The sequence below is a fragment of the Delphinapterus leucas genome, chromosome 17 (genome assembly GCF_059928025.1).
Source record: "Delphinapterus leucas isolate spDelLeu-1000000601 "Yukka" chromosome 17, BTC_Dleu_Yukka2, whole genome shotgun sequence".
NCBI lineage: Eukaryota > Metazoa > Chordata > Mammalia > Artiodactyla > Monodontidae > Delphinapterus > Delphinapterus leucas.
The window spans coordinates 38721223-38748505 of NC_143145.1; the positions used below are offsets into that span (position 1 = coordinate 38721223).

General features: G+C 36.1%; 1 protein-coding gene and 1 pseudogene across 2 annotated transcripts in view; both read left to right on the forward strand.

Moving 5' to 3' along the window:
* Positions 1-27283, forward strand: part of STK3 (serine/threonine kinase 3) — a 324808-nt gene that overhangs the window by 99909 nt on the left and 197616 nt on the right. The window lies entirely within an intron of this gene.
* Positions 4-27066, forward strand: LOC149746940 (cell division cycle-associated protein 3 pseudogene; annotated as a pseudogene).

The following is a 27283-nucleotide window of genomic DNA, read 5'->3' on the forward strand; positions in this document are numbered from 1 at the left end:
AGAAAATGTCAGTGTTAAAAGTGTTGACGTTTTGTAATGTCAGTGTAAATAAATATAGAGTAAAAAAGTTCATTTGAATTTGGGTCCTGTGCAAAAAATAGTAAAATTATCTGTCAGGGTTAGTGACTGTTTGTTAACTTATTTCCTGCCTCGTAACCTTATTTGGGGGAAAAGAAGTGAAGTCTGTATTTCTCTCTACGGTCGCTGTTTTTCTCACCCAAAAGTATACCTGTTAAATTTCCCCATAATTTTAATAGAAGAAAGGGTTGGTAAACCCCACTACATTATTCAGTTCATCGTATTCTGAATGGAGTAGTGGGAGGCTTGGAAGAAATCGCTTCTTTTCTACCCACCCTGCATATTGTACCTTTTTGTGTCTTTGTTTCTCCGTTTTTCCTTCCCTGGTCTGGCTAATGTTAAAAAAAAAAATCCTGATTTCTAATATTGCTATGTGTAGGTGAATTAAGCATATTTTTTTAGTGCTTAGTGAGAAAATGGAATTCCTTTTTTGAACATTATTATATGCTTCTATGAACTCCTTTTCTAGGATAAATTTTAGAGTTTTAAATGCATACCTTGCATATTCAAGTCTAATTGCCAATGCTTTATGGTTTGTGATGATGATAGTTTTAAAATTTATTAATATGTGAATCTCAATTCATTATAGATAAGTACATTTATCTTTGTAAACTTATTGCCCTCTAGTGGCTGTATTCAATTCAAGAAGAAAGGATATAGGAATGAAGGGAGAAAAGAGGTGGGGGAGAGAAAGAGAGTATGTGTGTGTGTGAAGAAGAGAAGAGAAGATGGTTTCAGGGTGATTGGAGAAATGTGTGAAGTAAACGGATGGGAGGAAAAAGAATGCAACATTTTAGAATATTTGAAGAAGAATAAATTAGAATTATATCTGATATTACAGTGCTATTGTGGATTGAATTTCAAGTGTAGGTAATAGTGTACTATACTGAAATATTTAAAAATCTGCCTGCCACTTAAAGATAATTCTTTGAGGAATATAATTGTATATAATAGAGCATGTATCATCTTCCTTGTACATACAAATTCCTCTTGCTAAAGTGAAACATAAAAATAGCATGAATTGTTTGTTTGAAAATACTAAAATGAAATATAACAAGGTCAGCATAAAATCAACAACACAAATTCTCATTTCTTTTCTAATTAGTAAATATCTTTTGTACTTTTAGTTAGAATGTTTTTAGGGTGATCCTCAAAGCTAGATGTGTTTGAGTTTGAGTTAGTGAGGTTAGCTAAACTATCCAAGACAGCCTAGCGAAGTGCCAGAGCTGGGATTTAACCCAGGACTTAGATTATTACTGTTCTGCTTCCTCTAGTATAAATCTCATTTTTTCTAGATTATTACTGTTCTGCTTCCTCCAGTATAAATCTCATTTTTTCTAGCCAAATAGTTCCACATACTAAGTTTGACCATGTGGTAGTCTCTTTAGCAGCTAGTAAAGGATTTAAAAAGTAAAACACACTCAGAGTAGCTTCCCTCATCGCAAATTACACGACACTACTCTTTTACAACCAAGTATACTCCTAATCCAACATGATTTCTTTAAAAAAAAAAAAAGACATACAAAAGAAAATATATATCCATGTCTAAGAATTGAAAACTGAGTCAACCATTTCTTTAATTAAAAAAAATAAAAAAGAATCCAGGACCTCCTTCCTGCCCAATTAATAGTAAAATCAACTTGAGAAATTCTGGAAGACTTTGCTTGGTTAGGGGTGCCAGTTAAGTAATACCCATACACGGCATACTTACATATCTTCCGTCTCCCAGTTCCTACTGTATGTGACTGGGTAGACACCTGGCCCACCTTAGTGTGTGTGCATGCCACTGCCTATTGGAAGATCACTCACAAGCATTTAACATGGGGGGCAGAGGACAGGTATCTTCATTTTGTCTGGGAGTGGACAAAGGGATATGGGAGTGTTAATTCACAGAATTAAAATGTCTTGATGGGAATGTCTTGGATGACGACTTCTCTTGTAAAGCTTAATATAGCAGGGTGCAGCCTTTCTTTGTGGTCTGACGTCTCGGTGTCACTGTCGGGGTGCTATGCCAGATCCTAGAGACACTGGCCAGGAGCATGCGCCAGCCATACTCCTGCCCTGACCTGATGGGGGACATCAGCACTTCGCCCTCTGACATCATATGGCTAGAAATCGCGACTTAGGGGTGAAGCCCAGGATTCCCTTTTTCTCCCGCTTTACATAGTTAAATTTTGGCTTGAATGACATGTTCCGTGCTCATGAAGTCTACTCTCTTACTTTTCATTTTATCTTTTTACCCCCTATGGTAATTTCCTAGGGCTGTCATAACAAATTACTGCAAATTTGGTGGCTTAAAACAATAGAAATTTATTCTTTTACAATTCTGGAGGCCAGAAATTTGAAATGAAGGTGTTGACAAGGCAGCACTCCTTCCAGAGGCTCTAAAGGAGACTCCATTTTTTGCCTCTTCCAGCTTTTGGTGGCTGGCTGCCAGAAATCCTTGGCATTCCTTGGATTGTAGCTGCATCACTTCAGTCTCTGCCTGCATCTTCACATTAACCTTCTCCTCTATGTGTCTGTGTATTTTCCTCTTCTGTCTGTATCAGATTTCCCTCTGCCTTTCTCTCAAAAGGACACTCGTCATTGGATTTAGGGCCCACTCCAATAATCCAGGATGATCTCTTCCTGCAAAGATTTTTTTTTATTTCAAATGAGGTCCCATTCAAAGGTTCTGGGGATTAGGATGTAGACATATCTTTTGGGGGCTGCTTTTCAACCCACTATATCCTCTATAATCTGTTCTCTTTTTTCAAATTGTATATCATTTAAGATCAATAATGACTAATTTCAGGACGTATCTCCTTGTCTTTCTTTTCCCAATTTTTTTTTTATTGTGGTAAAACACACATAACATAAAATATACTGTTTTAACCGTTTTTTTTTTTTTTTTTTTTTTTTTTTTTTTTTTTTGCGGTACGTGGGCCTCTCACTGCTGTGGCCTCTCCTGTTGTGGAGTACAGGCTCCGGACGTGCAGGCTCAGCGGCCATGGCTCACGGGCCCAGCCGTTCCGCAGCACGTGAAATCTTCCCAGACCGAGGCACGAACCCGTGTCCCCTGCATCGGCAGGCGGACTCTCAACCACTGCGCCACCAGGGAAGCCCTAACCATTTTTAAGTATACGATTCAGTGGCATTAAGTACATTCACATCACACTGTCTACTACAGAAATTTTTAACATCCCAAACTAAAACTCTGTATACATTAAACAATAACTCTTCATTATCTCCTCCCCCCAGCACCTCATAACCACAGTTCTACTTTCTGTCTCTATGAATTTGACTATTCTAAGCATCTCAGATAAGTAGAATCATACAATATTTGTTCTTTTATGTCTGGCTTCTTTCACTTAGTATAATGTTTTCAAGGTTCATTCATTGTTGTAGCCTATATCAGAATTCATTCTTTTTTTTAAGGTTGAATAATATTCCACTGTATGTATGTACCACATTTTGTTTAACCGTTCATCTGTATGTGAACACTTGGGTTGCTTCCACCTTTTGATTGTTGTGACTAATGCTACTATGAGCATGGATGGACATTTATCTCTGTGAGAGTCTGCTTTCAATTCTGTGGGTATATACCTAGAGCTGGGATTGCTGGATCATGTGGTAATTTTATGGTTAAGTTTTTGAGGAACCTGCATACTATTTTTTGTAGCATTGTGCTATTTTACATTCTCACCAGCAATGCACAGGGATTCCAATTTCTCCACATTCTTGCCAATACTTATTTTCTGTCTTTTGATAATAGCCATCCTAATGGAAGTGAAGTGTTATCTCATGGTTTTGATTTCCATTTCCCTAATAACTAGTGATGTTGAGCATCTTTTCATGTACTTATTGTCCATTTGTATATCTTTCTTGGAGAAATGTCTATTCAGGTTATTTGCCCATTTTTAAATTGGGTTGTTTTTGTTGTTATTGAGTTTCTGGTCTCATTTTAATTGAGTTTTCTCTAGTTTTGGTCTGCCTTTCAGCCAACATTTGCTGGCTGAAGTCTCCTAGCCCTTTGACTTTTTACTGCCTCTGCTTACTGTTCTTCCAGCCATCCCCTGTCAGTTTTTGTACCCCAATTCTAATACTCAGTCTAAGTGCCTTTATAATTCTTCCTTTGTAATCAACCCATTGGGAGGTCTTTGAGTTAAAATGGATTTCAGACTTGCTAGTCTACAAGTAGAGAATTGCTTATTTGTATTTAATTATTAAATTACTTTGCTTCGTGCAATAGATGTGTGCTGGAGAATTTGTGTAAATATTTAATAGTTGGAAATTGGCATTTAACTTTTTTTGGATATTATTTTTTAAAAATAATTTTTAATGATTCCTTCAGTGATGAGTATATCACTCTTGAAACTTACCTGCCATGTAATTGTGTATATATATATATATTTTTAAACATCTTTATTTGGGTATAATTGCTTTACAATGGTGTGTTAGTTTCTGCTTTATAACAAAGTGAATCAGTTATACATATACATATGTTCCCATATGTCTTCCCTCTTGCGTCTCCCTCCCTCCCACTCTCCCTATCCCACCCCTCCAGGCTGTCAATTGTGTATATTTTTATGACGGGACATATCCATTTTAGCAGTAATACAAAATTTAATCATTAAAATATTTTTGATTTAGTATTAACGTTAAAATAGGAGAAATGCATATTCTAATGTGGAGGCAAGAAGTCAACCTTTGGACCAGTTGGAGAATATATCTGCTATCCTACGTTGGTTATTTTGTGTTAGAGAAACTCAGTGTCACCTGAATATGGATGTTTGATTTTTAAAGACAAGTACCCTCGCATTTTCTTCTTATATTCTTTTACTTCTGTTCCCCTTTTCTTTATTTCCTTCTACACATATTTAGGGTACATTTATCATGTCCCAGTCAGACTTTGAGGATGTAGTGGTAAGCAGAGCAAGTATGTTTCCTGTTCTCTTGGAACTTCCATTCCAGTGATAACTAGCATTCTAATGATAGAATTATTTAGCTTTCCGTGTGTGTGTGTGTGTGTGTGTGTGTGTAGAGGGTGTGCATATATATTCAGTTGTTTAGAATGTAAGACCGTATACTGTAACGACTTTTATTCAAGTATAGGTATGTATGTATATTACAAATTATAAAGGATCATACGCCTATATGATTTTTATTATTTTGGCATTACATACATTACTTGTTTTTCTCCTTTGAACTTATCCTCATCTTCCCTTTTTCCCCTCTCCCCACTGCTGCCTTTACTTCCTTTGACTGTTCTCTGTTGCCTAACAGTGTGTGTACATGAATGCTCACACAATCCCTTTCATACTTTTTTTTTTTTGCGGTACGTGGGCCCCTCACTGTTGTGGCCTCTCCCGTTGCGGAGCACAGGCTCCAGATGCGCAGGCTCAGCGGCCATGGCTCACGGGCCTAGCCGCTCCGCGGCATGTGGGATCTTCCCGGACCGGGGCACAAACCCGCATCCCCTGCATCGGCAGGCGGACTCTCAACCACTGCGCCACCAGGGAAGCCCTCCCTTTCATACTTTTACTTTTCTTTCTTTTCATACTGCCTCTCTTCCTCCCTATCTGTTCCCTATATTTTTCTGCCTGATTATTTTAAGTGATACCTTGATTCTACTAACTATACTTTCAGATCAGAAATAGCCAAGGATCCACAGGAGTGGGCAAATTGGATCATTGGAGAATTTCAGTATTACTTCCAGGACATGTGGTTTTTCACTCTATTTGAAAGTTAGAGTTGTTCTGCCCTGTGGTTCTAATACATATGGGAGTACAAGGCATTCCAGCCCCAAAATTGAGGATTAAGGTTTATTACAGTGACAGTTTCAACATATTTCTGTCTAGTCAGAGTTATTATTCTTAAAGAAATGAATAAGCAAGGAAAACAGAATAAACAGATCTCAGCTTCTCTTGGTTGAGTCTGCTGAGGTCACCCCATGGGTTTCACAGAGAAGGCAAATTCCCACTGTTAATTTATATTCAAACCTTGCCGTTGGTGTTGCCAAGTCCTCTGTAAACATGATTAGTTTGGTAACTACTGAGGAAGCAATCATCATTTTCTCACTGACATACTAATTATGTGAATATGAATTGTAGTGTTGGAGACATATTTCCATTAAGTATTGCTTAGATAAAGAAGTATACTAGGAGGATTGAGCTGCTTTGTACCCAAAGGTGGAATTGGGGCCCGGCACCACCTCCTTGCCTGGGCTGAGCCCTGCCCCATCCTATTTCTCCTGGTTGAGGTGGGCTCAGCCAAGAGTGTCCCAGTCATTCCAGTGCAGCCCGCTGCACAACAAGCTTCTAGCTCAAGTTTCAGACCCACGTTCACCCATTGCTGGTGTCCTGTGCACTCCCATCCAGGTAGCGAGCTCTCCACAGCCAAACCTGCCAGCAGCAGAGCAGCTGGAGGGTCCTAAGCAGGCCCAGGACTCAGATCCCCGTTCTCCTACCCTTGGCATTGCACGGACACCTATGAAGACCAGCGGAAAGCCCCCAAGCCCACTGGTGAAACAGCTGAGTGACGTATTTGAGACTGAAGACCCCAGATTAAGTCTTCCCTCAGAACCTGTTCTGCCCCTAGAGACACGTTCATCTTCTCAACTGGACTTGCCTCTGGGCACCCAGTTTTCCCTTGAGGATCAGACTGAGACTCCTTTCCAAGCAGGTGTTTTCCAAGGAGGAAACAGGACATCCCTCAGAGACCCCTATAGCCAGCCAGCGCTTGGACAAGCCCTTGAGAGACCCCGACACTCCTTGATCTTCAGGTTCTAAGCGCAGCAGACAGAAACCAAACAGCGAGGTGCTAGGGAGATCTTCTCTCACCATCCTGCAGGGTGACAACTCCCTTGGGACTCTGACACCACGACAGGGTAAGCAGCCTTCTCCCCTGAGTGAAAATGTTAGGGAACTAAAGGAAGGGGCCGTTCTGGGAACTGCACGACTTCTGAAAACTGGAGGATGAGCATGGGAGCAAGGCCAGGGCCGTGGCAAGGAAAATCGGCACTTCGCTTTGGTAGAGAACTAGGCTGTGCATGGGCCCAGCACCGGACTCACCACCAGGGGCCTAGTGACGTTCTGTGTCCTCTCACCCCTTCTTTCCCTGGGAGACTGGAAAGGCTCATTTTCTTCAACTCCCCCTATACTACCAACTCTGGGACTGAGAGCTTCCTTAGCTTTCTTTGTGTCTTACGTGTTTCTGTATATTGTAGGAAGTGATTTTAAAAAAAAAAAAGTTATGCTAGACTCCATCTATTTAAGATTTTAATGTGGGATACTGACAAAGGCAGTATTTCTCTGTATATGTGTGGTAGCACTCACAGGAGACAATTTAAATTGATTTATTAATGATTGAAAGATGATTTACATTTCATACTTAAAAAATAATTGATATTATTACATTGAATTTTTTTTTATATACAGCAGGTTCTTATTAGTCATCCATTTTATACACATCAGTGTATACATGTCAATCCCAGTTGCCCAATTCATCTCACCCTCACCCCCAGCCCCCACTGCTTTCCCCACTTGGTGTCCATACGTTTGTTCTCTACATCTGTGTCTCAATTTCTGTCCTGCAAACTGGTTCATCTGTACCATTCTTCTAGGTTCCACGTATATGCGTTAATATACAATATTTGTTTTTCTCTTTCTGACTGACTTCACTCTGTATGACAGTCTCTAGATTCATCCACGTCTCTACAAATGACCCAATTTCGTTCCTTTTTATGGCTGAGTAATATTCCATTGTATATATGTATCACATCTTCTTTATCCATTCATCTATCGATGGGCATTTAGGTTGCTTCCATAACCTGGCTGTTGTAAATAGCGCTGCAGTGAACATTGGGGTGCATGTGTCTTTTTGAATTATGGTTTTCTCTGGGTATATGCCCAGTAGTGGGATTGCTGGGTCATATGGTACTTCTATTTTTAGATTTTTAAGGAACCTCCATACTGTTCTCCATCGTGGTTGTATCAATTTACATTCCCACCAACAGTGCAAGAGGGTTCCCTTTTCTCCACACCCTCTCCAGCATTTGTTGTTTGTAGATTTTCTGATGATGCCCATTCTAACTGGTGTGAGGTGCTACCTCATTGTAGTTTTGATTTGCATTTCTCTAATAATTAGTAATGTTGAGCAGCTTTTCATGTGCTTCTTGGCCATCTGTATGTCTTCTTTGGAGAAATGTCTGTTTAGGTCTTCTGCCCATTTTTGGATTGGGTTGTTTGTTTTTTTTTAATATTGAGCTGCATGAGCTGTTTATATATTTTGGAGATTAATCCTTTGTCCGTTGATTCGTTTGCAAATATTTTCTCCCATTCTGACGGTTGTCTTTTCGTCTTCTTTATGGTTTCCTTTGCTGTGCAAAAGGTTTGAAGTTTCATTAGGTCTCATTTGTTTATTTTTGTTTTTATTTCCATTACTCTAGGAGGTGGGTCAAAAAAGATCTTGCTGTGATTTATGTCAAAGAGTGTTCTTCCTATGTTTTCCTCTAAGAGTTTTATAGTGTCTGGCCTTACATTTAGGTCTTTCATCCATTTTGAGTTTGTTTTTGTGTATGGTGTTAGGGAGTGTTCTAATTTCATTCTTCTACATGTAGCTGTCCAGTTTTCCCAGCACCACTTATTGAAGAGACTGTCTTTTCTCCATTGTATATCCTTGCCTCCTTTGTCATAGATTAGGTATCCATAGGTGGGTGGTTTTATCTCTGGGCTTCTTATCTTGTTTCATTGATCTATATTTCTGTCTTTGTCCCAGTGCCATATTATCTTGATTACTGTAGCTTTGTAGTATAGCCTGAAGCCAGGGAGTCTGATTCCCCCAGCTCCGTTATTTTCCCTCAAGACTGCTTTGGCTATTCGGGGTCTTTTGTGTCTCCATACAGATTTTAAGATTTTTTTTTTTGGCGGTATGTGGGCCTCTCACTGTTATGGCCTCTCCCGTTGCGGAGCACAGGCTCTGGACGCGAGGCTCAGCGGCCATGCCTCACAGGCCTGGCTGCTCCGTGGCATGTGGGATCTTCCTGGACTGGGGCATGAACCCGTGTCCCCTGCATTGGCAGGCGGACTGTCAACCACTGCGCCACCAGGGAAGCCCCAGATTTTAAGATTTTTTTGTTCTAGTTCCGTAAAAAAGGCCATTGGTAATTTGATAGGGATTGCATTGAATCAGTAGATTGCTTTGGGTAGTAGAGTCATTTTCACAATATTGATTCTTCCAATCCAAGAACATGGTATAACTCTCCATCTGTTGGTATCATGTTTAATTTCTTTCATCAGTGTCTTATAGTTTTCTGCATACAGGTCTTTTGTCTCCCTAGGTAGGTTTATTCCTAGGTATTTTATTCTTTTTGTTACAGTGGTAAATGGGAGTGTTTCCTTAATTTCTCTTTCAGATTTTTCATCATTAGTGTATAGGAATGCAAGAGATTTCTGTGAATTAATTTTGTATCCTGCAACTTAACCAAATTCATTGATTAGCTTTGGTAGTTTTCTGGTAGCATCTTTAGGATTCTCTATGTATAGTATCATGTCATCTGCAAACAGTGACAGTTTTACTTCTTCTTTTCCAATTTATATTCCTTTTATTTCTTTTTCTTCTCTGATTGCCATGGCTAGGACTTCCAAAACTATGTTTTACAATAGTGGTGAGAGTGGACATCCTTGTCTTGTTCCTGATCTTAGAGGAAATGCTTTCAGTTTTTCACCATTGAGAATGATGTTTGCTGTGGGTTTGTCGTATATGGCCTTTATTATGTTGAGGCAGCTTCCCTCTATGCCCACTTTCTGGAGAGCTTTTATCATAAATGGGTGTTGAATTTTGTCAAAAGCTTTCTCTGCATCTATTGAGATGATCATATGGTTTTTATTCTTCAACGTGCTAATATGGTGTATCACATTGATTGATTTGCATATACTGAAGAATCCTTGCATGCCTGGGATAAACCCCACTTGATCATGTTGTGTGATCCTTTTAATGTGTTGTTGGATTCTGTTTGCTAATATTTTGTTGAGCATTTTTGCATCTATATTCATCAGTGATATTGGTGTGTAATTTTCTTTTTGTGTAGTATCTTTGTCTGGTTTTGGTATCAGGGTGATGGTGGTCTCATAGAATGAGTTTGGGAGTGTTCCTTCCTCTGAAATTTTTTGGAAGAGTTTGAGAAGGATGGGTGTTAGCTCGTCTCTAAATGTTTGATAGAATTCACCTGTGAAGCCATCTGTCCTGGGCTTTTGTCTGTTGGAAGATTTTTAATCACAGTTTCAATTTCATTACTTGTGATTGCTCTGTTCATATTTTCTATTTCTTCCTGGTTCATTCTTGGAAGGTTATACCTTTCTACGAATTTGTCCATTTCTTCCAGGTTGTCCATTTTAGTGGCATAGAGTTGCTTGTAGTAGTATCTTTGGATGCTTTGTATTTCTGCAGTGTCTGTTGTAAGTTCTCCTTTTTCATTTCTCATTTTATTGATTTGAGTCCTCTCCCTGTTTTTCCTGATGAGTCTGGCTAATGGTTTTTCAATTTTGTTTATCTTCTCAAAGAACCAGCTTTTAGTTTTATTGATCCTTGCTGTTGTTTTCTTTGTTTCTATTTCATTTATTTCTGCTCTGATCTTTATGTTTTCTTTCCTTCTGCTAACTTTGAGTTTTGTTTGTTCTTCTTTCTCTAGTTCCTTTAGGTGTAAGGTTAGATTGTTAATTTGAGATTTTTCTTGTTTCTTGAGGTAGGCTTGTATAGCTATAAACTTGCCTCTTAGAACTGCTTTTGCTGCATCCCATAGGTTTTGGATCATCATGTTTTCATTGTCATTTGTCTCTAGGTGTTTTTTGATTTCCTCTTTGATTTCTTAAGTAATTCTTGATTATTTAGTAACGTATTGTTTAGCCTCCACGTGTCTGTGTTTTTTACATTTTTTTCCCATAATTGATTTCTAATCTCACCACATTGTGGTCAGAAAAGATGCTTGATATGATTTCAGTTTTCTTAAGTTTACTGAGGCTTGATTTGTGACCCAAGACGTGATCTATCCTGGAGAATGTTCTGTGTGCGCTTGAGAAGAAAGTGTAATCTGCTGGTTTGGGGTGGAATGTCCTATAAATATCAATTAAGTCCATCTTGTTTAATGTATCATTTAAAGCTTGTGTCTCCTTATTTAGTTTCATTTTGGATGATCTGTCCATTGTTGAAAGTGGGATGTTGAAGTCCCCTACTATGACTGTGTTACTGTCGATTTCCCCTTTTATGGCTGTTAGCATTTGCCTTATGTATTGAGGTGCTCCTATGTTGGGTGCATATATATTTATAATTGTTATATCTTCTTCTTGGATTCATCCCTTGATCATTATGTAGTGTCCTTCCTTGTCTCTTGTAATGTTCTTTATTTTAAAGTCTATCTTATCTCATATGAGTGTTGCTACTCCAGCTTTCTTTTGATTTCCATTTACATGGAATATCTTTTTCCATCCCCTCACTTTCAGTTTGTATGTGTCCCTAGGCCTGAACTGGGTCTCCTGTAGACAGCATATATATGGGTCTTGTTTTTGTATCCATTCAGTGAGCCTGTGTCTTTTGGTTGGAGCATTTAATCCATTCACGTTTAAGGTAATATCGACAGCTATGTTCCTATTACTATTTTCTTAGTTGTTTTGGGTTTGTTTTTGTAGGTCCTTTTCTTCTCTTGTGTTTCCCACTTAGAGAAGTTCTTTTAGCATTTGTTGTAGAACTGGTTTGGTGGTGCTGAATTCTCTTAGCTTTTGCTTGTCTGTAAAGCTTTTGATTTCTCCACCGAATCTGAATGAGATCCTTGCTGCGTAGAGTAATCTTGGTTGTAGGTTCTTCCCTTTCATCATTTTAAGTATATCATGCTACTCCCTTCTGGCTTGTAGAGTTTCTGCTGAGAAATCAGCTGTTAACCTTATGGGAGTTCCCTTATATGGTATTTGTCCTTTTTCCCTTGCTGCTTTCAGTAATATTTCTTTGTCTTTATTTTTTGCAAGTTTGGTTACTGTGCGTCTTGACGTGTTTCTCCTCGGGTTTATCCTGTATGGGTCTCTCTGCACTTCCTGGCCTTGGGTAGCTATTTCCTTTCCCATGTTAGGGAAGTTTTCGACTATAATCTCTACAAATATTTTCTCGGGTCCTTTCTCTCTCTCTTCTCCTTCTGGGACCCCTATAATGCGAATGATTTTGCGTTTAACGTTGTCCCAGAGGTCTCTTAGGCTGTCTTCATTTCTTTTCATTCTTTTTTCTTTATTCTGTTCCGCAGCAGTGAATTCTACCATTCTGTCTTCCAGGTCACTTATCCGTTCTTCTGGCTCAGTTATTCTGCTGTTTTCTCCTTCTAGTGTAGTTTTCATTTCAGTTATTGTATTGTTTTTCTCTGTTTGTTTGTTCTTTAATTCTTCTACATCTTTGTTAAACATTTCTTGCATCTTCTCGATCTTTGCCTCCATTCTTTTTCCAAGGTCCTGGATCATCTTCACTGTCATTATTCTGAATTCTTTTTCTGGAAGGCTGCCTATCTCCACTTCATTTAGTTGTTTTTCTGGGGTTTTATCTTGTTCCTTCATCTGGTACATAGCCCTCTGCCTTTTCATCTTGTCTATCTTTCTGTGAATGTGGTTATTGTTCCACAGGCTGCAGGATTGTAGTTGTTGCTTGCACTGCATTTCATAATTTGACTCTGATCCATAGTATGAAATATATTTCACATTGTGACCTATTATGCACATGTGTGCATGTATGTGTGTGCACACAGTTGAAACAAAATATACATAAAACAGTACTTACCTATGCATGTTCATAATGGGTCACATGTGAAATATATTTCATACTATGAGTCAGTGTTTGTGATCCACTCTGATTTCTGTTCTATCACAGTCTTCTCTTCTTCTACTGTATTTCATCTTTTCATTAAAAAAAAAAAAGTGGTCCAAATCCATTCAGTTGATTTCATGACCAAGTATTGGTTTGTAACTTGCATCTGAAGAGGAAGAATCACTGTATCTTTGGAAATCTGATTTCTTCCAATGCCATAATGCTTTCCTTGTTGCCACATGATAGTGGTGTGACCTGGCGTTTGAGACTTGTGAGTCCTGAATCAATTCTGTTATCTGTCAGTTAGTTATAGTGGACGCTCAATTAATTTTCCAGTTCACTGAATTGTTGTGAAGATCATATAAGACAATGTAAGTGAGCAATACATGTAAAATAGTAAATACTTTAGAAATATTAGGTAGCATTATTAAGTTTTCAAGTCTCAAATTGAGATATTAAAATAGTTCAAGTTCTTGCAGAGAGTAGCTTTTTTTTTTTAACTTTTTATTTTATATTGGAGTATAGCTGATTAACAGTGTTGTGATAGTTTCAGGTGCACAGCAAAGCAGCTCAGCCATAGATATACATGTATCCATTCTTCCCCGGACTCCCCTCCCATCCAGGCTGCCACATAACATTGAGCAGAGTTCCCTGTGTTATACAGTAGGTCCTTGTTGGTTATCCCTTTTAAATGTAGCAGCGTGTACATGTCAATCCACTTAGGGAGCTTTTGGCTATGGAAAGGATCAGGCAATTGCTTCATCATCACCTTATTTTGTTTGGGGTTATCGAGTAGGTTTGGCGGTATTGGGACCTTATGCAGTACCCAAGGGAGCTTATTGCCAGCTGCGGGAGGTTGCTGAAAGCTTTAAAGCCCTTACTTATGGCTGCTGAGATGACTTCTGCAGCCTCCACTGAAAACAGTATGGAAATAATGAGCCCATGAGGCCACAGAGACATGTAGACTCTCTTTTCTAACCTCAGGTCAGACTGTGATATACAGATGTTTTCTACTTCATTTTCACTGTATACTTGCTCAGTAATGGAAACTGTGATTCACAAGAGAGTAGAATGAATTTTTTCTGGAGCAGAGAATTCAGAGTCATTGGACCCCCAAAATTTCAGTTAAATATTGGTTTGTGTGTAGATGTGCATTTTGTTGGTGAGAGAGTTCACAGTTTTCATCAATGAAAATAAGAGTTTCTTGACCCCCAAAGATTGAGAACTATGGCTCTCAGTAATAATATTGGTGACCCTCAAGAGAGTTTCTTATTATATTGTGTATTTAGGATGTGGTTTTGTTTAGTATTTACTTTATTATAGCATGTCACTGTTCTGTGTTTTAATCTGGAACCAGTAACTATATATGCATATGGCATCTATGATTTCCCCCCAAACCCCTAATACTCTTTTACTTCTGGAAAGGTTAGTTTTAGGTATGTCTAATTACTGTCTGAATTTCCTCATTCCACTGATTTAAAAAAATCTTTTTTTTCTCTGAATTCTCACCTTTTCTCTGTCTTTTATTTTTTTTTAAACTTACTTTGTATTATAGTAATGATTATGTTGTCTTATTTCCTCTATTAGATCTAAGTTTTAAATGCAAGTGTATTTCATTTTTGTGTGTCTAATTGAACCTAGTGGAGTGACTTACATAAGAGCATCGAATAAATGTTTTTGTTGAATATGTGCTCAATTACCTTTCTTATCTCAAAGACACTTTGTGGTGGTAATTTTGAAATCTAGCAAGCTCAGATTCTTCTTTCATACAATAATAATGTTGTACTTGTAGGTTAGAATAAGAGTGAAATAAACTGAAAAATGAAAGTAAACGCTAATTAAATACAACTTGAAAGCCCTATCCTTGCTCATGGCTTGACTTTCAAACTTTTACTAAGTGCAGTTTATTTATTTAAAATTTCAATTTTATTAATTTTTTATTTATTTATTTTTTATACAGCAGGTTCTTATTAGTTATCTATTTCATACATATTAGTGTATATATGTCAGTCCCAATCTCCCAATTCATCACACCAACACCCCACTTTCCCCCTTGGTGTCCATACATTTGTTCTCTACATCTGTGTCTCTATAAAATATCAGTTTTAAATTGATTTAATTCGTACATACATATATATATATATATACACACATTTATTTATTTATTATTTTATTTATTTATTATTTTGGGGGGGGCACTTTAGATCCTGGAGATCAGAAAGACTTAATGTTGGCCTTTGGACAGTAGCTTTGGTTTGCTAATGGGGATATAATCATTAACCCTGTTGAGGGTCTTAAAAGCAATTGTATAGACTTACTATATTGATCATAGTAAGTTTTGTTGTGTTTTGTTTTTAAACCAGTCATAGAAACTGTTTAGGCTAACATTTATTTTAGAAGACGTAAATATCTAGGTGTGTTTGTGTTAGGAGGTTGGGTGGTATCTGAGGGCAGGTGTTGACTCTGTAATTTCAAGTGTACAACACTTAATTCATGATGTTTTTGGAGGAAATGCTGTCTGTAGCAAACTTGACTTTTGAAATCATGGCTGATCAGACATATTTTTAAAAATGAAGATAGTCAGACACTTGCAAGTCAGACACATCTGACTTAAACAAAAACTATGTATTTTAGTTAAATTCTTGCAGAGTAGAATTTTCAGCTGTCCTAGAGGACTATATTAATTACAGATTATTTGTTTATCTTTACTTGGTTTTCAGTATAACTTTTACATAAATAGAATCATCTTCATTACATCTGGGATCATTTAAATAGCATAATTACATGTAGCTGTGCTATGTAATGAAAGGTAAGGGATAAATGATCAGAGGTGACTTTATAAGCATTGCAGTTAAGTGACTTATAAACTGAAGGTCACCATTTTAATTGGAAGGTTTGTGGATCTCTTAAATTCTGTAATCAAATGAGTGATATCAAAGGAAGAAGTAATTTAACATAACAATTGTGGCTTACACTGAACATATGTTCCTGTTAATAAGTTGCATTATAGTCTTTAAGGACTTGTATGTAGTTAGTACATTTGGTTCATTTGATACCCACAGTTTTTCTTAATTTTTATTAGTGAGTTGTTACAGTGGTTAACAAGAAATACACAGATTTAAGTTGCAATAGTTTTCCCAGGGTTATATGATCTAACTTCACAAGCTTCTTGGACATATGTAGATGCTTTTCTATTTTGCTTTAGTTATGACATACAATTGATATAGGCAAGCATGAAAGCTTGGGCAAATTTTCATTGCTTTTTCTGGATCTTGCTCAGGTTCTGTGGTATTTATGTAAAGCACAATTTTGTTACTTGGGAATGCATGTTGAAATTATCATGTGCACTATTTTGCTGTAGGCCTGTTGGCACTGCCACAAAGGTAATACACTGCAGTAGGCCATTTCCTTGTCGGCTGCATTTACAATTTAATAGAAATATTACATGACTTTTTAAACAAGTGTTTTGGCAGGGAGGAAATGGCAGATTCCTTACAAACAAGCATAGCTTCCTTTCCTTAACCACACTCCAGCTACTCAAGAAATTGTACTTGGTTTCAAGTTTGGGGGTTTGAGGGTAGAATGGGAAGTCAGGTTGAAACAGGAATGACATTGATATTTATTGATACTATAAAATAGTTATGTATTTTTAACTGCTGGATTTTATTACTATATAGTTTCAGTGAGTGACAACCAATATATTTCTGAATTAGGGCCGAGTTTATTTTTATGCAGTTCACCTGGCTGGGACTATCTGGTTTTGATTGGTTGAAAAGGTCAGGACTACCAGATAGGCTCTAAGATGTTAGTTTACTTTTTGTAAGTTTTTTTTATAGTTTTGGCTTTGCTGTATATATTGGTCTTCATGATATTTGCCTAAGCGCTACTTCTTTCATATCAACGATGATTTTATCTTGAAGATGAACCACTTTGGAGGGTAGAGAATATGAAAAGAAAATTTGGTAGGCTTGTTAGCACTGACATACAACATAATGGATTCCTAGCACATCTTTTGGTCAGTTTGTTTTAGTTCTCTATTGTGTGTTTCGAATTTGAAAGGTCACGTTTACACTTTTTTCTTGGATGTTATTCCATCCTATCACATTCTTATTTTATTTAGTTCTTTGAATCTTAAGTCATTTGTAGTTTTGGATAACATGCTGACCTCTTTAATTCTAAAGTATTTTATACTTTTGGGAACTCCACAGAAAAAAAAATGCACTTTACTTTCAGCCTTGACTTTGGCCACATTTTACTTTCTAGTGTAGATCCCGGCTTTTTCTTCTGTACAGAAAGAGAACAGTTTATAGTTAGGTCTTTCCCCTTTTCTTTTCTTATTGCTTCTGACTTCTTAGCCAGCTTACCTGGCAGCTGTAGTAAGTTATGCTGCTGTGGTGTGGTAGAGACTGGCATTGGGTGTGTTCTTATAGCCATCACAGCATTGGCTTTTGTTATTTTCCATGTTTCAGTTTGTTGGTAATGGACATATGGACGTCATATGTTCCACAGAGTACTGTACGAAGCCAATTTGAACTGTTTCCATTTGCCTCCAGTCCAATCATGATATTTATTTTTCCATGGCACTTACCCAGATTATCCATACCTCCTGCTTAGCTTGTGTCACTGCCACCATGGACTGTATTTCTTCTGATTGCCTCCAGTTTTTCACAGTATCTAATTGCCTATTCCGCCTTAGCTTTCTTTGCACTGCATTGATTGATGTTTATAAAATATCCCAAGATCTTTTAGATAACAGATACTCAGGTGCAGAGAAGTATGATATTCAGCTTGTTTTTTGTTTATATATAAGGAAAGTTTTATATCCAGCCTTATAGAGTGGAATTGAATATGCTAGTGGAAAACTTAGAAGAGTAACTGTGTGGTTTTAGCCAATATTGCTTACTTTTTAGTATCAACAATAACAGCAATGTGATCTCCCAGAGAACCTTTGATATAACAAATCAGGTCATAATTTTATTGCTGAATTTTGAAGAGAAGATCCTGGATGCTTCTTTCTAGGCTTGAGAAAATATGGCTACATTATTGTTTACCATAGCTGTTCTTCACCTCTTAGCCCTCTATAACATCATTTTAGATACTGATTTTCAGAATATGAATAAATGAGTTGCAGTCATTTCATGACATTAGGTGAGTCAACTATTACCGTGACCTAGAAGCTTTGGCTTTACAAAGGAATACATTTATTCATTCATTTAGCAGATATTTACTGAGCACCTACTATGTGCTAGGGACTGTTCTAGGTGCTGAGGATGCAGCAGCAAAAAAAAAAAAGATGAAAAATTCTCTTTATTGCTTTTGTATTCTAATGAGGGAGAGAGATAATAAAGAAGAGAAGTAAATACAACATCTAGTATGTTAGTAATAAGTCCTGCAGTAGAAAAAATAATGCAGGGAAGTGAGATAGGAAATTTCAGCGACGGAGTGGAGTGGTTGACGTACAGTACTGGATTGCTAGTGAAGGCCTCACTAAGGAGATGACACTTGAATAAAAACTTAAAGAAAATGAAGATATCTGTGTACGGAATATACCAGGTAGAGGCAACTAACTGCAAGTTCAGTGGTCCTGAAGTGGGAGTGTGGTAACTCCAGGTGCGGATCATAGAGACTTGAAGGTTATAGTAAATACTTAGGCTTTTATTCTGAATAGGTGAGAAGTCATTGAGGATTTCTGAGTAGAGGAGTGACATGAGAATGAATAGCCTGGAGAGTTACAAGGGTGGAATCACATAAACTAGTTTAGGAGACTTCTATGAACCATGCAAGAGATGATTGGATGAGGATGTTAAAAGCAGTGAAGATAGTGAGAAGTAGTTGGTTTCTGGTATATTTTTAAAAGTAGATTAACAGGGTTTGTTGATGGATCAGGTGCATGAGAACACTGAAAATGCTTAAAACCATTCTGTACAACTTTGGGAGATGGTCTTTTTTCCACTGTCAAAATATAAGGCAGAAAATTGAATGGAATGTAGAGTTTATTCTTCCAGGAAGCCCAACTACAAATGTAATGCATGTTTATTGTGGAAAGGAAGGAAGGAGGAAAGAAAGAAAGCAAAATATAAACAAGAAAATAAAAATCACTTGCACTTGTTCTGCCTAGAGATTCACAGTTAGCATTTGGTATATGGTATTCCTGTTTGCTTTGCATATATATCATGACCATGAGAACGTGCTGTTTTTAACCAGAATTGGAATCATGAGATTGTGTTGTTTTGTAATTTTCATTTTTCATTTAGCACTGTATCTTGGGAGCTTCCCCATATTCTTAAGTGTTTTGAGCCCTAACATGTTTAGAAAATTGCTTAAATGAAATAATTTTATATATTCTACTTCTATGATAGAGCTTTAAAATGAGTAGTGTCCTTTTTTAAGGCAAAAGGGAACAACTTAAAGAAGCCATTGCTTATAGGGGTAAGGGGAAAAAGGGTTATTATGGGATTATGTGAAATCATGTGTGTGAAGCTTGTGAAAGCATTATAGAATTTAAAGAATCTTTCATTCAAAAAAAAATTTTACAAAAAGGAGTCATTGCTAGTCAACAACCCTAAAGTGTGTAAAAATGTCTTGGTTTTAATATTTAATACTAATAAATTATTACCTACTAATTATCATAAATTATACTTTTAAAGACTATAAATATTCTGACAACTTTTAAATTAAGGTATAACATCAATTCTGTATGGATTTCATTTTTATTTCTATATGAAATTTTTTAAACACTCTTTTAGAGGAAATTATTTTTGAGCCTTAAGAAACTGATACTTACATTGCAACTTATACATCCTATCTTTAACTTTGTATCAAGTAAGTAGTCTTAACCAGCTGAATGATTGCATCAAGCCTAAATAATTAACCATATCAGAAAACATGCAATTAATAATGAGCAGATTGTTAGATACTTCCTTCTAGCGGTACAGTCATTTAAAAAGGAAAACATTGTAATGTTTTTTTCATTTAAAATGTATTTTACCTGCCAAAAAATACAAATGTGGTTTTCTTAACCTTGAACACTGGTATATGCATGTGCAGTAGGGAAGCATTCCTCTTTTGCCAGCTAATTAGCTTTTGACATAAATGTAGTTGTTCTCCAACTACCTGAGTCCTTCTAGTGTCCCTTGTGCCGATGGCATTCTGCATTTTATAAAATATTTTGCAAAATTTCAAGAAGAAAACTTCTGAGAAGGAAACAATGATGAAGGACAGAATAACAGTACCCATATTTGGGGGTTTGGAGGAGGGAGGTAAAAGAGAATCTAGAGAGTAAGAGAAGAATTAGGAGAACATGGTGTTTCAGGCAAGGGAGAGAAGAGTTTTAAGAAGGAGGTGACTGATGACTTTTTATCACTGTTTGCCATTTTTGCCTTTAGATTGGGTAGTATGAAGAGATTATCAGATTGGAGGTCATGGTTCACTTTCAGGAGTGTAATTTAATTGAGTGGTAGGGCAGAAGCCGATTCCTGAGGGATCAAGGAATGAAGGGGAAGTAGGGGAGTAGAAAGCAGCACCAGTAGAATCTATTTTAGGTATTTGGCAACTAAGAAGAGGAGAGAAGTTCGGGAGATAGTTTAAAGGCATCAGGGTTGAGGAAAGATTTTAATAGGATGAGGGGACTTAATCTGACTTTAGAATGAGATGAAGGACTCAGGGAGAGGATTAAAGATATAAGGAGTGGGGCCAAAGATGACAAACAATAACACAAGGCCCTGGTCAAAGAGGAAGGGAATGTGATTGAGGGTGAGGGTGTGGTCATTAGCCTTGGGGAAAATGGATTTAAAGTATATTCTGTTTGTAACATGCTCATGCTTTGACCATCAAGTGCTGTATTTTAAGATCCCATCGCTTACTGCTGCAGTAGCAATATAAAGCATTCTGTATGGTTGCCAGGCTTAGTCAGGGCCAGTAGGTTGAAGGGCAGTAATGCTTTTGCTAGGCAGTGCTTGGTTTAGGAGCTCTGGTTAGCTGTAGTGGTAGTTCAGTTGCTTACAAAGTGTTCAGAAACCTCTTAGCCAACTATATTCTGACCTGCTCTAAAAATAATCAGTTAAGAGTGAAACTACTGAAAGACTTCACCCAACTTTTTAAAAAACAATTGTTGGAAAATATACATAACATAAAATTTACCATTTTAACCATTTTTAAGTGTACAAGTCGATGACACATATAGTAGTTATTGAAAAAATCTGCATATAAGTGGACCTGTGCAGTTCAAGCCCATGTTGTTCAAAGATCAGCTGTACCTTTACGTTGTTGTACAACCATCACCACCATCCATTTCCAGAACTTTATTTTAAAGATTTTTCTTTTTTTTTTTATTGTGGTCAAATATGTACAACATAAATTTACCATCTTAACCACCTTTAAGTGGCATTAAATACATTCACATCGTTCTGCAGCCATCACTGCTATTCACCCCTAGAACTTTTTCAACATCCCAAACTGAAACTCTGTACTCATTAAACAGTAGCTCTCTATTACTCCCTCTCCCCAGTCCTAAGTAACCACCATTCTTTCTGTTTCTATAAATTTGACTGTTCTAAGCACCTCGTATAAGTGGAATCATGTAATATTGTCCTTTTGTGTCTGACTTCTTTTACTTGGCATATCTTCAAGGTTCATCCATGTTGTAGCATGTGTCAAAATTTCATTCTTTTTTTAAGCCTGAATAGTATTCCATTGTGTGTATATGCAACATTTTGTTTATCCATTCATCCAATTGATGGCTACTTGGGTTTGTTTCCACCTTTTGGTTATTGTATATAATGCCACCATGAACCTTGAGCAGGGATGTACAAATATCTGAGTTCTTGCTTTTAATTGCTAGTTCATATGGTAAATAATTCAGTGTTTAATTTAATAAAACCACACTGTTTGCCACAGCTAACCCAACTCTCTAGATATTAGACATACAGATCGGAGGGCATACAGAATGCATAATATTTTTATTCAGTGGAACTGAGATGTGGGAAAAGTACATCTCTGTTTAGTGTGAATCACATTTAAATAATTTTAGGAAGTTATTAAAGATCTTCAGAGGAAAAGATAACATTTAAAAAATATTTATAGTTGTAAAGTTTTTTCTCATACCATATGTAGTGTAACGCTATTAACAATGTTGATGCGTGATATAGAAAGTAGAATGCTTTATTTCCCACAAACCTTGTATTTTTATTCATAAAGCAGTAATGTGTATTTTTCTTCCATTGTTAAATATTTGGCTGTTTTAAAAAGCTTAACCTAAATTCTGCTTTTGATCCAGTAAAGGTTACATGCTTCATGCCCCAATTCTTTGACTTGATGTCAACATATAATATTTCAAAGTTTATTTCAATAATTTAATTTCATATTAAAATTATTAATGACAATTTCTTTTTGTTGTTAAATGTATATTTGAAATATAGTTATCATTCTCAACAGGAACCTTTTGTAACACATTTAATGGAAATTTATAAGACAAACATTAGGCATGACAAAGAAAACAAAAAGCCTTGTAATAGTAAAACAAATATGTGAGGCAAAGAAATGGAAAATATGAACTATTCTCTTGCCTTTGGAGCATTTCATGGTTTTTCTTTTGAGATATTAGTAGAAAGTGCCTCCTAGTTTCTTCTAGTAGCCTTCTATTTGAGGTGAAGCGTTTTCAGACTTGGTCTTTTGGCTGCTATAATTGATGGTTTGGGAGCTGACTGTGATCTCTTCATTTATTGACATATTTTCCCTAAGCTATAGGATAAAGGCTTCAAGTTTGGAATATGGAATACTTTCTTTTTTGCCCTAAAACAGGAATATGAATTAGTGATCTCTGATAGCCATAAATGGAGCCTTATGATTTTATGTTCTTTTTTATTTGCTTTCCCTGGGCTGATCCAGTTCTTGATTCCCATTTTGTCTTCCATCGTGAAGAATTTTTCTGATTCATTGCAAATTGAACCTTCCACTGAGTGTGTAAATACATGTGTAAATCTTTTAGTGGTATTTTACAAATTACATTATTTTAACATCTGAGTATAACAGTATAATAGTTATAATTTGTGTGGTTAAATTTACAAAATAGGTCTTTGGTTGCCATTTTGTGTGTATTTTCTTAATAATTTAGCTACTTTTTTTTTCCAGGTAGTTAAACACATAAGGACTGTATGTCAAAATTACTCTTATAACTTGGATAACATGGAACAGTAAATATACAAAGTAATTTTTTAGTTGCTATTTTTCATGTGTATTTTTTGTATGAATATCTTTTTTTGGAGAAAAAGAGTTCCTGGTAGATGAATTACATAATCTCATGATGAATTTAAAAGAAATAAATTATAAAATGAATACTTAAAAGTAAAGATAAAACTCTAAGTTTTTGTGTATTATTAAAATTTTTGGAATATAACATATTATCCTGTGTACTTACAAGTTTTTGTGGTATGGATAATAATTTATATAGCTAACATTTATTGAACCTTTTCTACATGCCTACCATTGTTCTGAATATTTTTTGAAGGAGTCAATAAATAGTTTATTACTTCTTTTTTAATTTAATTTAAATTTATTGAGAAGGAATTCATGTAACATAAAATTCTCTATTCTAAAGTGAACAATTCAGCAGCATTTAGTACCTTCACAGTGTTGTGTAAATACCACCTCTACCTAGCTCTAAAGTACTTCCATCACTGCAAAATAAAGCTCAGTAGTCGTTAATCATTTTATCCTCATTCCCTCCAGACCCCAGCAACCACCAGTCTGTATTCTATCTCCGTGGACTTAGCTATTCTGGACATTTCATACGAGGAATCATGCAATATGTGGTCTTTGGTGTCTTGCTTCTTTCACTTGGCATAATGTTTTTTTATCCACGTGGTAGCATATGCCAGTACTTTATTTCTTTTTCTGGTTATGTTTTACAAGTTTTGCGTGTACTAATATTTAATCCTCAAACAGTTCTGTGAAGTAGGTGTTATTACTATTATCTACAGTTTATAGATGATAAAAGTAAGGTATAGAGACTAAGTAACTAATAATTGGAAGAACCAGGATTAGAACCTAGGCAGTGAACTTCAGATCCTGGTCTCTTAACCCAGATGTAAGATAGTGTTATGTTCATCCTTGTATGAAGTAGGTACTAAGTATATACTGAGCCAAATGGAAAAGGGGATCCCGTGATAATTGGAAAAATTTAAGCTGAATGTTTGGGCAATGAGAAAGTTTAGAGGCCACACATAAAATATGTAAGACCAAACATTAATTATCTTTTTGATACTTTGGTATTTTTGGAGCTAAATACCACCCAAAGTCAATAGGGTATATAAATATATTTTTAAGGAAACACAGCAAAGTGTGGTAGCTGCTTCTTGGAGCTCTAAAGCATTTGATAGCAATTATATGGCTTCTCTTTATGTAAAATTTAAGCCTGCATCAGAGTTCCTCAAGACTGTCTCCCTTCCCTGCAGTAGTAATAGCTTGATGATCAGAATGTGCCAGAATTTGGCAGTTTCCCAGAATTCTGATCACTAACCTTATTACCACCTAACTTTCTACTTTGTTTGAGAAAAGTTAAATCATCTTAAATAACTCTTTACTCTTAAATTATATTGTTTGGCTAATAGAGAAAGCATCCTTCTTCTTTTCTGAAGCAATTGCTTTGAAACTTTTGGGGGAATAAGGATTTCTTTTATACGCCTTTACTCTTAGCTGAACTTTGAGTACAACAAAACAAAACAAAACACAAAACTCTTTTTCTTTTCTGAATCTGCTAGAGCCAGTGGAAGAGATAGTGGTGATGTCCTGGTAATTAGCTTAATGACATGTAGATGAGAGAGTTTATGTAAAACAGATTTTTGAGCCATAGTTTCATTATAGTGTCAAATAATTGATACTGTAGAAAATGTCTCCCCCAAGGCAGTAAAAAATTTATATCTGTATATCAACCCTTATCTCAGAGAAGTTTATCAATGGGTCCTTAAGCATTTTGTTTTACATAATACAAAAGATAATTTTATTTGCTGCTATCTTTGTATGTATACAAATAACTACATTGTTAATTTCTTTTTCATATAGACGATTTATTGAATTTATGGCATTTACATTGGCATGTAGTTATAATTAACTGTGTCTTTACTTTGCTCCTAGCAGAAAGTGGTCTTTTTCCCTCAGATGGGTTTAGACAGTAGTTCTAGGTGCAAAGTCTCCATGTAAGCAATTAACCCTTATACTCATACAGGCTGTCTTCTAATTTCCTAGGTAATGTTTCTGAAAGTAAAACAGTTGACAGATTCTCATCCCAGAGAACTTTATTATACATTCTCTAATTTCATTTGCCTTGTCAATAATATATTTCTAGCATTCTGTTCATGTTCTTTAATATTGACTGTTTCTTTCATGTTAAACACAGTGTTGACCAGCTTAGATTGAGTGAGCTTCTAATTGAGGCTAAGGGTTTCACATTAAATATAATGATTTCTATTTGCCTCTTGATCGTTACTTCTTATCATGAGTCAGTACTTTCTTTTTCCCCTTTTCTATTCATTTTTTATACAGTGCAGTAAGTACTAATTTTCATATATTTGTCAACAGGAAACCCTTGAAAAAGGTTGAAAAGTTATTTATAAGTACAGTTATCTTCTAAAGATATAGATGGAAGAGCTTATGGTTGAAAGATGCTGGGAGCTTGAGCCTTCTCTGAACATCTCTCCATTTCATTAGTGAGTTATTTCTTCTCTCATGTGAAAGGCATCCTGAATCTTTCCTGCCTTCAGATGCCTTTGAAGACCTAGGCCTTAAATAGAACAGTGTAGGAGAAAGGAGGTAAGTGAAGGAAAGGGAGGAGCCGGAGGTCCATTTGACTCATGTGTTGTAAGGAGTTGGTACTGTGTTACCGTCAGTTGTGCAACATGTTGCTTGATGCCGTTGTAGGCTCTATATTCCCTTACTTATTCATTGATTCCCTGGCTGTCTGTGTGAAGTACCCTAAGAGGACATGACAGAAGGTGTCTTTTGTTCTAAAATTTCCACTTTCAGTTTTTGGAAGATTGCTGCTTATTAGTAAAACAGAAGTATTTTAGATGAATCTATTTCCCCTACCTTCTTACTCTTTGAAAAGATGTAACAAAGGATGTTAGGATGTACAAAGGACAAGTCTTCCTGCATTTGAACCAACCAAATACACATACCTTAAACTTAGCTAAGGGTATTTTGTGGGTTTGACATTATGGTCATTTGGTGCTAAAGGAGTCTTTGCTGGGTCACAGAACTTTAGGGTACTTTTATGATTGGGTTGCTATAACAAACGTATCCTGGTTCTAGCAGGAAGAGTTACTTCTAACTTCTGGGAAAGCAATTCAGAGTTAGAAATTTAGGCCAATACATTTGTTTTGCTTTTATGAGATAGTAGAGAATGTAAGAAAAGTATTAAGATTTCTAAAATGTGAAGAATAAAATTTAGGTATTCTTAGGTAATGCATTGCTTAAGAGATAAATAGCCATTAATGAACTGAGGCTAATTTGTTTATAGTTAATTTTTTTGTTAATGGGCTCTTTGATTTGGAATATGATGTAAAATACTGTATAGGTAATCAAATATCCAAGTCTTTTGATTTTAAGTCTGTTTACATGAATCATAAGAAAAGATTAATTTGGCACGTGTAATCAAGTAGCAGAAGCAGTTTGAAAGCTGGATACAATTGAAATATAATTGGAATTAAATAGAAAACATTTATTTCATATTTCTAAATGAGGTTTTAATTAAAGTAAAATTGGTTCATCTTTTTTTGACATTTCTCTGAGAAGGAAATTTGAAACATACTTCAGTTGATGGTTGGCTTTCTCTGACTTTGATTAATCACTTTCAAAGTAAGCAGTAGACCAGTACAGTAATTTCATAATTATACACAAGTGAGATTATTTGAAACTTTACCATAACTGTAAAGGAAGTTTTACATTGATCAACTTCATATAATACTGTGTATTTTTCTTTTATGATTCAAATTACTTACAAGTGCTAATCTGAAAAAAAGATTCTGTTATTTTTGCAACTATAATTTAATGGGGGAAATTTTTAAACTAGAAAATTTCAAAGACATTTATCTATTAATACTAAAAACTTTAAGTTTTTCAGAAAACTAGCTGATGAAACTTTCAGTGTGGATAAGTATTGGAAAGAATCCAACGAATGGAGCTGATCGTAAGTTTTGATTCCACACTAATGAACCAACTTGTGTTTCCCCAGAGCACTAACAATAAAACTTTGAACTGTCTGAAAGATTTGAAATGACAACAGAACTTGATTATTTGTGATCAGAATAAAAGGACTCTCATCTGTGCAAGATGAAATGCTCCTATCAGTTAAAAATTTTTTTAAGTGTCAAAACTGATACAAAGAGAAATTATTTTC